The sequence below is a fragment of the Hemicordylus capensis genome, chromosome 2 (genome assembly GCF_027244095.1).
Source record: "Hemicordylus capensis ecotype Gifberg chromosome 2, rHemCap1.1.pri, whole genome shotgun sequence".
Classification (NCBI taxonomy): Eukaryota; Metazoa; Chordata; class Lepidosauria; order Squamata; family Cordylidae; genus Hemicordylus; species Hemicordylus capensis.
In genome coordinates, this window is record NC_069658.1 from 1,571,889 (window position 1) to 1,579,356 (window position 7,468).

A 7,468-nucleotide genomic window follows, 5' to 3' on the forward strand; every position below is an offset into this window, starting at 1 on the left:
GTGGGCGCATGGTGCGTGTGTGGATACCTCACATACCCCATGATAGCAACAGTGTTTTGCATTTCATCACATATACTGAGGGTTAAAAATGTCCCGGCAGGAAGTGTGCACAAATGGTCACATTCTGTGGTCAAATTCTGTGAGAATGAGACGTGAGCAACAACAGGAAGACAAATCTGTTGGAATCGGGATATTGTTTAGTAAATACTGGAATAAAGCATGCCGTTTACTGGATTACATGTTTTGAAAATAAGAAATGAAACATTTCACGTGCCACAGAGTCAGTAATCCATACTCAGTAGTTTTGAATCCACTCCAGGGAATGGCGATGGGATGATCAGCCAATCTGCTGGCTCTCCCAAGAAGGAGGGAAGTGCCAGGAATATCCCTCACTCTCCTCACAGATGCTTCTTCAGCACATGTCCCAGCAGGAAGGGGCAGGCCAGCTGCCAAGGCAAAGCAGAATGGAAAGTGAAAGGCCTCTCGGACCCTATATAGAGGAGGGGAGGGGAGGCAAGGAGGACCAGCCAGCGCTCTGCAGCCTCCTGACAGCCCACTGAGAGAGAGGAACCCAGCTCTGGACTGTGCTGCACTCATGATGGCTTTCCTTCCACAGCTCACTCTCTGCCTCCTGGCTGCTGCTCTCTGCATCCTCCAGACCCAAGGTATGGTCCCTGCCGCCTCCCCTGGCTTTGAGCTCTCTCTCTCTCTCTCTCCCCCCTCCCACCCCAACGTGCAATGCTTAATTTTGTTGTGGAAGATGTTTCAGAGCTCAAGCTGAACTGGAAGACACAGCACTGCCTGCCAGCCTCAGGCATGTGAAATGCCCTGCTTGGAGCATTCTTTGCCCCCAAGGCTTGCCCTCCTCCCTCCTTAGTGCTGGCTCTAAGTGGCTCCTTCCATGCTCCAGGCATCCCACTTGTCTACAGATGGATGCTGACACCCAGAGCGAGTCACTCAATGATGGTACTGTTTAGGAGTTACTCTAAAGAACGACTTCATTTCAGTTTGTCTTGCGGTTTTCCTGGTCTGTGACTGTACTAAAGGTTACTCGCTGCATTTCAGTGGGATTTCCACCGAGTAAAGTAGTCAGATGTCAGCCTGTGTCTCTGTTCATGAGGCACTTCTGGTGTGCCAGAGCCAGGGGTCTCCGCAGTCTCTAGGGCACTGGCTCACCATCCTGTGAGCAGCTCATGATGGAACTCAGGGCAGCAGTAGGGTGCGCTCTGCACTGGAAACGGAAACTCAGACAAGCCACACTCAGGCAGGGCTGAATCCTGCCCCTTCCATAGCTTATTCAAACTGAACAATTTTGCCTAATTTCTCATATTTTGCAAAATGTGTCCAGCTCTGTCTCCAGGAAGCTTTTCACACGGGGCCTTTTAAAGCCCTTTAACTCGCATCTCCCCTGGAATGGAGAGGGTGCGTTCACACATTGGCCAGATTTACCCCGAAGTCCCTGCGAGTTATCGAGCAGCAGTTGACACACAATTCAGGTTTTTCACTGCACGTTAAAGTGTAGCCCAAATTATATCCGGGGTAAAAAAAATCCACTACTTGTGTCAATTTTGGGGGACAACTTCGAGTTTGCAGTAAAGCCTCCCAGTAAACTTGCTGTAGAGCCTGCTGTGTATAAAATTCCCTGTTTTGCATAATTGAGTTTGGTTTTGCTAGTCATGGGGAGCAGCAAGGAAGGGCACTGAAGCATCCCTTCCCTGCCTGGGATTCTGAGCTTTCAGGAGTCGTAGCCTGCATGTGGATTTGCAATGCCAAGTAGATTTTCACAGAATTGAGCTGATTTCCACCACTACCCCCCCCCCCCGGTTTGAACCCAGGCCTCCAGGTCCACTGAAGAGCACCACTCACAGCACCACACCATCTGATTTGTCAGGCAGGGAGCGAGGGGCTCCTAGGAGTGCCTAAAGATCCACCCCCCGCACCACTGACCCCAAGGCCCCTGTTTTCTTACTCTCAGGAAACAATGGCTCTCTCCAAGACTGCTGCTACGCCACCTCGGCCATCCCTTTCCCGGTGAACCAGGCATACCGACTGCACTCTTACCACATCCAGAGGCCACAGATGGAATGCCAACTCCCAGCAGTTGTGTGAGTAGTTGACAAATGGTGGGCAGGCAGGGTGTGGAGAGAGAGGTTTCCAGAGCATGCAGCCAATTCTTCCAGGGCGCTTTCCAGGCTAGCTGCTCAACAGCAGCAAAATGCTTCCATTCAGGCAAATCACTGTCAAAATGTAAACAGCAGGGGGAGCAGCAGTCTCGCGGAAACGAACAACCTGAAAAAACAGCAACTTCTTTACACCGGACACACAGTTTTATAGCACTATATTGCAGCGATTAAATTCGCAACAAGGCATCCGAAATGTGAACAGCCCCTTGCTGCCAGGGCAGGGACTGCGGTGTCACAACACAGGAAGTGCGGAAGCACACTTCCGAGATACGTCCTGACCCCATTGCAGGGTCTAATCTGGAAAGCACCCTGATGTGGGCAAGGGCAGTCCTTCGGGGGCCAAATCACAGCCTGGTCCTTCTTCAGCAAGGCCACAACTCCCCAGTCCACAAGAAAGTTCCCAGGTAGGTGGGGTCTCCACCCCCCACCCCCCACATATCATGACAAACAGGTGCTCTGTGCAGGCACCCTTTCCCTCACCAGTTTTCCCCTCCCCACTGCCTGCGTGTGGGATCTCTCTGCATCTGTCACTGTGGAGACACAGATTGCTGGGACCCCCCCTCCCCAACTTGGCTCCACACATCTGTGCTCTAGACTGACCTGTGTGTGCTCTCAGAAATGGCCCCACAGTGCCACCAGGAGCCTGCCTAGCCTTCCACGGGGCTGCTGTTTCAAATCTGTAGAGCTCTGTGAGTTAGTATAAAGCCCCATAGACTTCCTCCTCCTCCCTTTCATCTTCACGACTCCCTAAGTGGTCAGTCACTCTTTCCCCCATTTTCTGAGGCAGAAGGATGGAGGGTCCCTGCAGCCTCCCAAATCCACATCCAGCTCTAAGCCCCAACTGATGCATTAGCTTCATCAGATACGGTTTTCCCCCACAAACTCCATTCAACATTTGTAAATATTCAGAAGTTATCAGTTTCAAGTTAGTCACTGGTGCAAAAGAGAAATATCAGGAGAGGATGGAGACTGGAGAAAGACCTTATGGGAAACTAGAAGCCAAAAGATAGCAGGGACCGAGGACTTGGGGCTGGAATAATGTGGGAGAATGGGTCTCTATAAAAAGGGACCGCTTCCCCAGCCTGTGAGCACCCCCGGCTCCTCTGAAGTGTCAGTGCCTTTACTCACTTACTCCGTCCATTCGCCCTCCATGAGGACTGGAAAAATTCTTTTTTTAAAAGGAAAAATTGGGAATCACCAAAAGCCAGTTGCTTGCATGAGCGGCGAGGTGGAAAGTTAGGTTCTGTTCAGGTGAGCATCGTAGCAGCCGGGGTTGGGAGAGGCCTCTTCATCTCTCCAGCCATCCTAATTCTCATCTTTCTCCTGTTTGGGCTCAGGTTCATTACCAAGAAGGGACATAAACTCTGTTTCCCTCCCAATGATGACAGAGCTCGGGAGCTCATGGAGATAATTGATGCCCGGAAGAAGAGGAAGCAGCAGCAGCAGCAGAGAAAGCAGCAAACCCGCCCCTAGGAGACAGGCTGGTGAGGAGCGGGGATGCTGGCCAGTCCTGGGTGGGGCTACAGGCTGGCCTCAGGGCCCTGAAGAGGGAGGGTGTGGCGGCGGGGCGTGCCAACTGAGTGGCACCACCAGTATGACCTAGCGGGGGGCACGGAGGGCACTCCCCAAGCAGCCCCCTCAGGCTGGGCACTCCTCTCTTCTGCCCCCCCCAACCCCCCCATTTTGCATCCTTCATCATCCCCACTGCCTGGTTGTGATGGCAAACAGAGATTCACAACCTCTTCAATTAATAAAATCTTTGTTTTGATCCTGGACCAGCCAAAATTAGTACCACAACCTATTCACCACCAACTCAGTTAACCGCAAACTGAAATCCACAATAGCATCACCACCCCATCAGATCTATCAAAGGCCTCTAATGCGGTCCAGTGATGCTGAGGCAATAAACCAGCTCTGACAGGCTCACCCTTTCCCCTGGAAGTTTGTAAATCTAAATTCAGACTTTGGGGTGGCTCTTAGGGGAAGTTCCATAACTGAGGTGCCATGACCAAGAAGGCCCTGCCCTCAGAGATGTGCCTCTGTCCCCTTGTCTTAGGGCTAGGTGGTGGAACCTGAAGAAAGCCTCATCTTGAGATCTTGGTAGGGTATGTGTGTGTGTAGGGGGGTGGAAGGGGAATATTTTGTATGGAAGGAGATCCGTGCCCAATCATGCTGGGCCCAAGTCATCAGTATCAAACTCCCAGAAGCTCACCCCTTGCTGGCTCAGCCAATCTGAGAATATTTTCCTAGCATGGAGAGCCACTATCTTCATGCATGGATGCAGAGACGTGCATTCACACGTACGTTCTTGGACACTGGCTAGGAGTCTCTATCCTTTCCAGAAGCTGAAACTGATTGCATTCCTGGATAGGAAAGCTCTCCAATCCTAACCTATGGCCCCTCTAACAGGGATTCCTGGATGTTGTCGACTACAGCTCCCAGAATCGCCAGCTGCAATGGCTTTTGTTTGGAGATTGTGGGAATTGTAGCCAACCCTATCTGGGAATCCCTGTCAGAGGGAACACTGATCCTAACTATGTTCGCTTGGAACTAAGTTCCACTGAGATAATTCAGTGGGGTTTACTTCCAAGGAAATTAGGAAGTATTAGTTGGGTATCAGTTCTGAGCTGGTGGATTCTGCTCTCCATTCTGCACCCACTCTTAAACGTGTCCCTGCATCTTCTTCCTCTGCTTCATGAAATGGATGCACGGATGAAGCCAGTTGCTCTTGTCTGCAGATGCTAAAGCCCCAGTGAGCATCTGAGGGCCGATTCACACGTGATAGACTTCCCGGAAGGGAGCTGTGTGAGTCTGCTCAAGCAAAAGCAACCCAGTTGCATCCAACAGAGCAGAAGCTGCTTCAGCGGACTTGTCCACCCTGCCCGGCTGCAGCAGCTCCTCTGAAGGGTGCCCACCTCAGCCCGTGTGCCCAGGGAGATGACGTGTGCCCGCTTCCAAGCAAAGGGCAGTGTGGAGAAATGGTGTCTCTGAGTCTTTAGGAAATCCCAAGGAGCCCTTGCTGGAGCATTCCAGGCAGGGCTTTTAGCTTGGAATGGAGGGTGTGCATTCGCACATCAGCCAGATTCGTGCCGAAGTCCATACAAGATATTGGGGAGCATGACACATAACATTTGGGTTTTCCATTGCGTGTTAGAGCCTGGCCTGATTTATGTCCGGGGTTTAAAAATCCACTGTTTGTGTCGGTACTTTGGGGCAAATTCGGTTTTGGGGGGCAAATTCCTGGAGTCTGGGAAAGTGGCTGTAGTTCCCCATATCAGCCCACGTTCAGTCTGATCTCCCAGACTACCAGCTGCTCTCTTCCCTCCTAGGACAACAACAGACCATCCTTGCTACCGGATGCATGGAGAGTCTCCTGAAGAAACCTGATGGCAGCTAAAGTAAACCGAGGCCAAGGCCTCCCTATGTACCTCCTTCTCCGCTCTTGCCTGCCTGACGGGGTGGGTGGGGGGAGGGAGGGAAGGACCTTTTAAACTCTCCTATATATAACTCTTGCATATATTACTTACCGACTTGCATTGCCTCCTCCTGCCTTTGCCCAGAGCACCGTCCTGGGGGGTGCTGAGGACTCCATGGCAGCCTGAGGTCCTGATGAGCTTTGGGGGTCACACTGATCATGTGTGACCTTCAGGAGTCAATGGAAGCTCCAGCCTGGCCCCAATGGGGATGCCAGACCTCATCCCACGCAGAGTGCCTGGAGAGCTAAGGAGGTGATGTCTTGGCAAGCTGGAGTTGCAGCACCTTTGGCTTTTCTTTTCTTTTTTTAAACTAAGACATTAATCACGAGGTACATCCTTCAAAATGGCAGCTTCCCTTTGGGGATTACGATAGCATTCTTAGACAGTGGGAGATTTTCTCCTCACAAATGGCATCTAAAGCTTCTTGAGTGAGTTGATGAATGACTAAGATAGGGGTGTGTGTGTGTGTGTGTGTGTGTGAGAGAGAGAGAGAGAGAGAGAGAGAGAGAGAGAGAGAGAGAGAGAGAGAGTCATTTATATTTCAATGGAGGAACCTGGCAAACATTCTCACTGAACTTTTGACATGCTCTCTGCCATCAGTGAATAATTCTGGGTCTTAAGCCTCCCTGAAAATCGATGCATCCCAGCTTCCCCGCTCTTGGCCTCTCTAGAACAAGGAGTGGTGGTAATTGGTGGTGGAAATGGGGAAATGATGCAATATGAATGTCCATAATGTAGTCTTAGCAATATTGTACCAGAAACATGTATCAGATAAACTGCCATTCTTGCATAATCTGTTAAAATGTTTTATACTGCAATCTGCTTAATAAAAACTGCACACACACTTCTTACAGCGCAGCTGTGGTTGTCTCACTTCCTCCTCTCTCAGTCATCTAATCCAGTTCCAAGTTTTAAAGGACTTGCACCTGTTCTGAGTCTGGGGGTCGGATGCTACCACCGAGCGACACCCTGCCCAACCTTCCGTCTGCCTTGACATGGAGCATCCACAGCTTCCCATGGCTGTTGATGGCGCTGTGGTGTTTGTGCAAGGCTCTGCCTTTGTGCAAGAGTGCTCTGTGCAGCGGCACGCCCACTCGTTGACAAGGCAGGTGGCGGGACGCTGCGCAGTCAGTGTTTCAATCAGCCATCACCTGCAGCCCAGCAGCCCGGCCCCGGAGCTGCTGTGTGCTCCTTGCATGGTGAATGGGAACAGCTTCCAAAGAGCCAGTCAGTGGGGTTTATTCTTTGGAACGGCATCCTCTGGGGGCTGGACAAGAAGCCACGGGGTTCACCTGCAGGGAGGGGGGTAGATTTGGGCGAAGCATTAGGAGGAAGGGAAAGCTAGGTGCTGAGAAAAGATTGGGGGTTATTTGTGACCACGGGGTCCGTCTGCGCAAGAGAGATGCTATCAGGACAAGAGGGTGGTTGTGCCCAAATTCTGTTTTTCATTCTCTAAAGACAATGGAGTAGGAAATGTCTTGCCTAGCAGGCTTGGACTGGCCCACAGGGCAACAGGGCAGATTCCCGGTGCACCCCACCTGCGGTGCACCCCTGTGCCCTGCCGCACTCGGCAGCTGTGAATACTCCCACCCTTCAGCACCCATTATTCTGCTCAAAATCTGACGCCCTCCCCATATACATCCCACCGCCCTCTCCATGCCCCCGGTCTGGCCCTGTTGCCCAGCCGGCAAAGAAAGGAACTTTTAAGGCCCAAGCAGGAGGGAGGACTTCTCTGGCCATCAAACTGAATGGACTTTGGCTAATGAGGCTCTGTGAAGACAGATGCTGTAATAAGTGCACCAAGAAACA

The 7,468-nt window shown here is 51.6% G+C and overlaps 1 long non-coding RNA gene across 1 annotated transcript; it reads left to right on the forward strand.

The window, feature by feature from the left end:
* Positions 1 to 475: 475 nt before the first annotated feature.
* LOC128346581 (uncharacterized) lies at positions 476 to 6,503 on the forward strand. Its single transcript, XR_008317065.1, has 4 exons — positions 476 to 665; positions 1,976 to 2,105; positions 3,521 to 3,667; positions 5,513 to 6,503. It is a non-coding gene; the product is annotated as an uncharacterized LOC128346581 (long non-coding RNA).
* Positions 6,504 to 7,468: the final 965 nt, after the last annotated feature.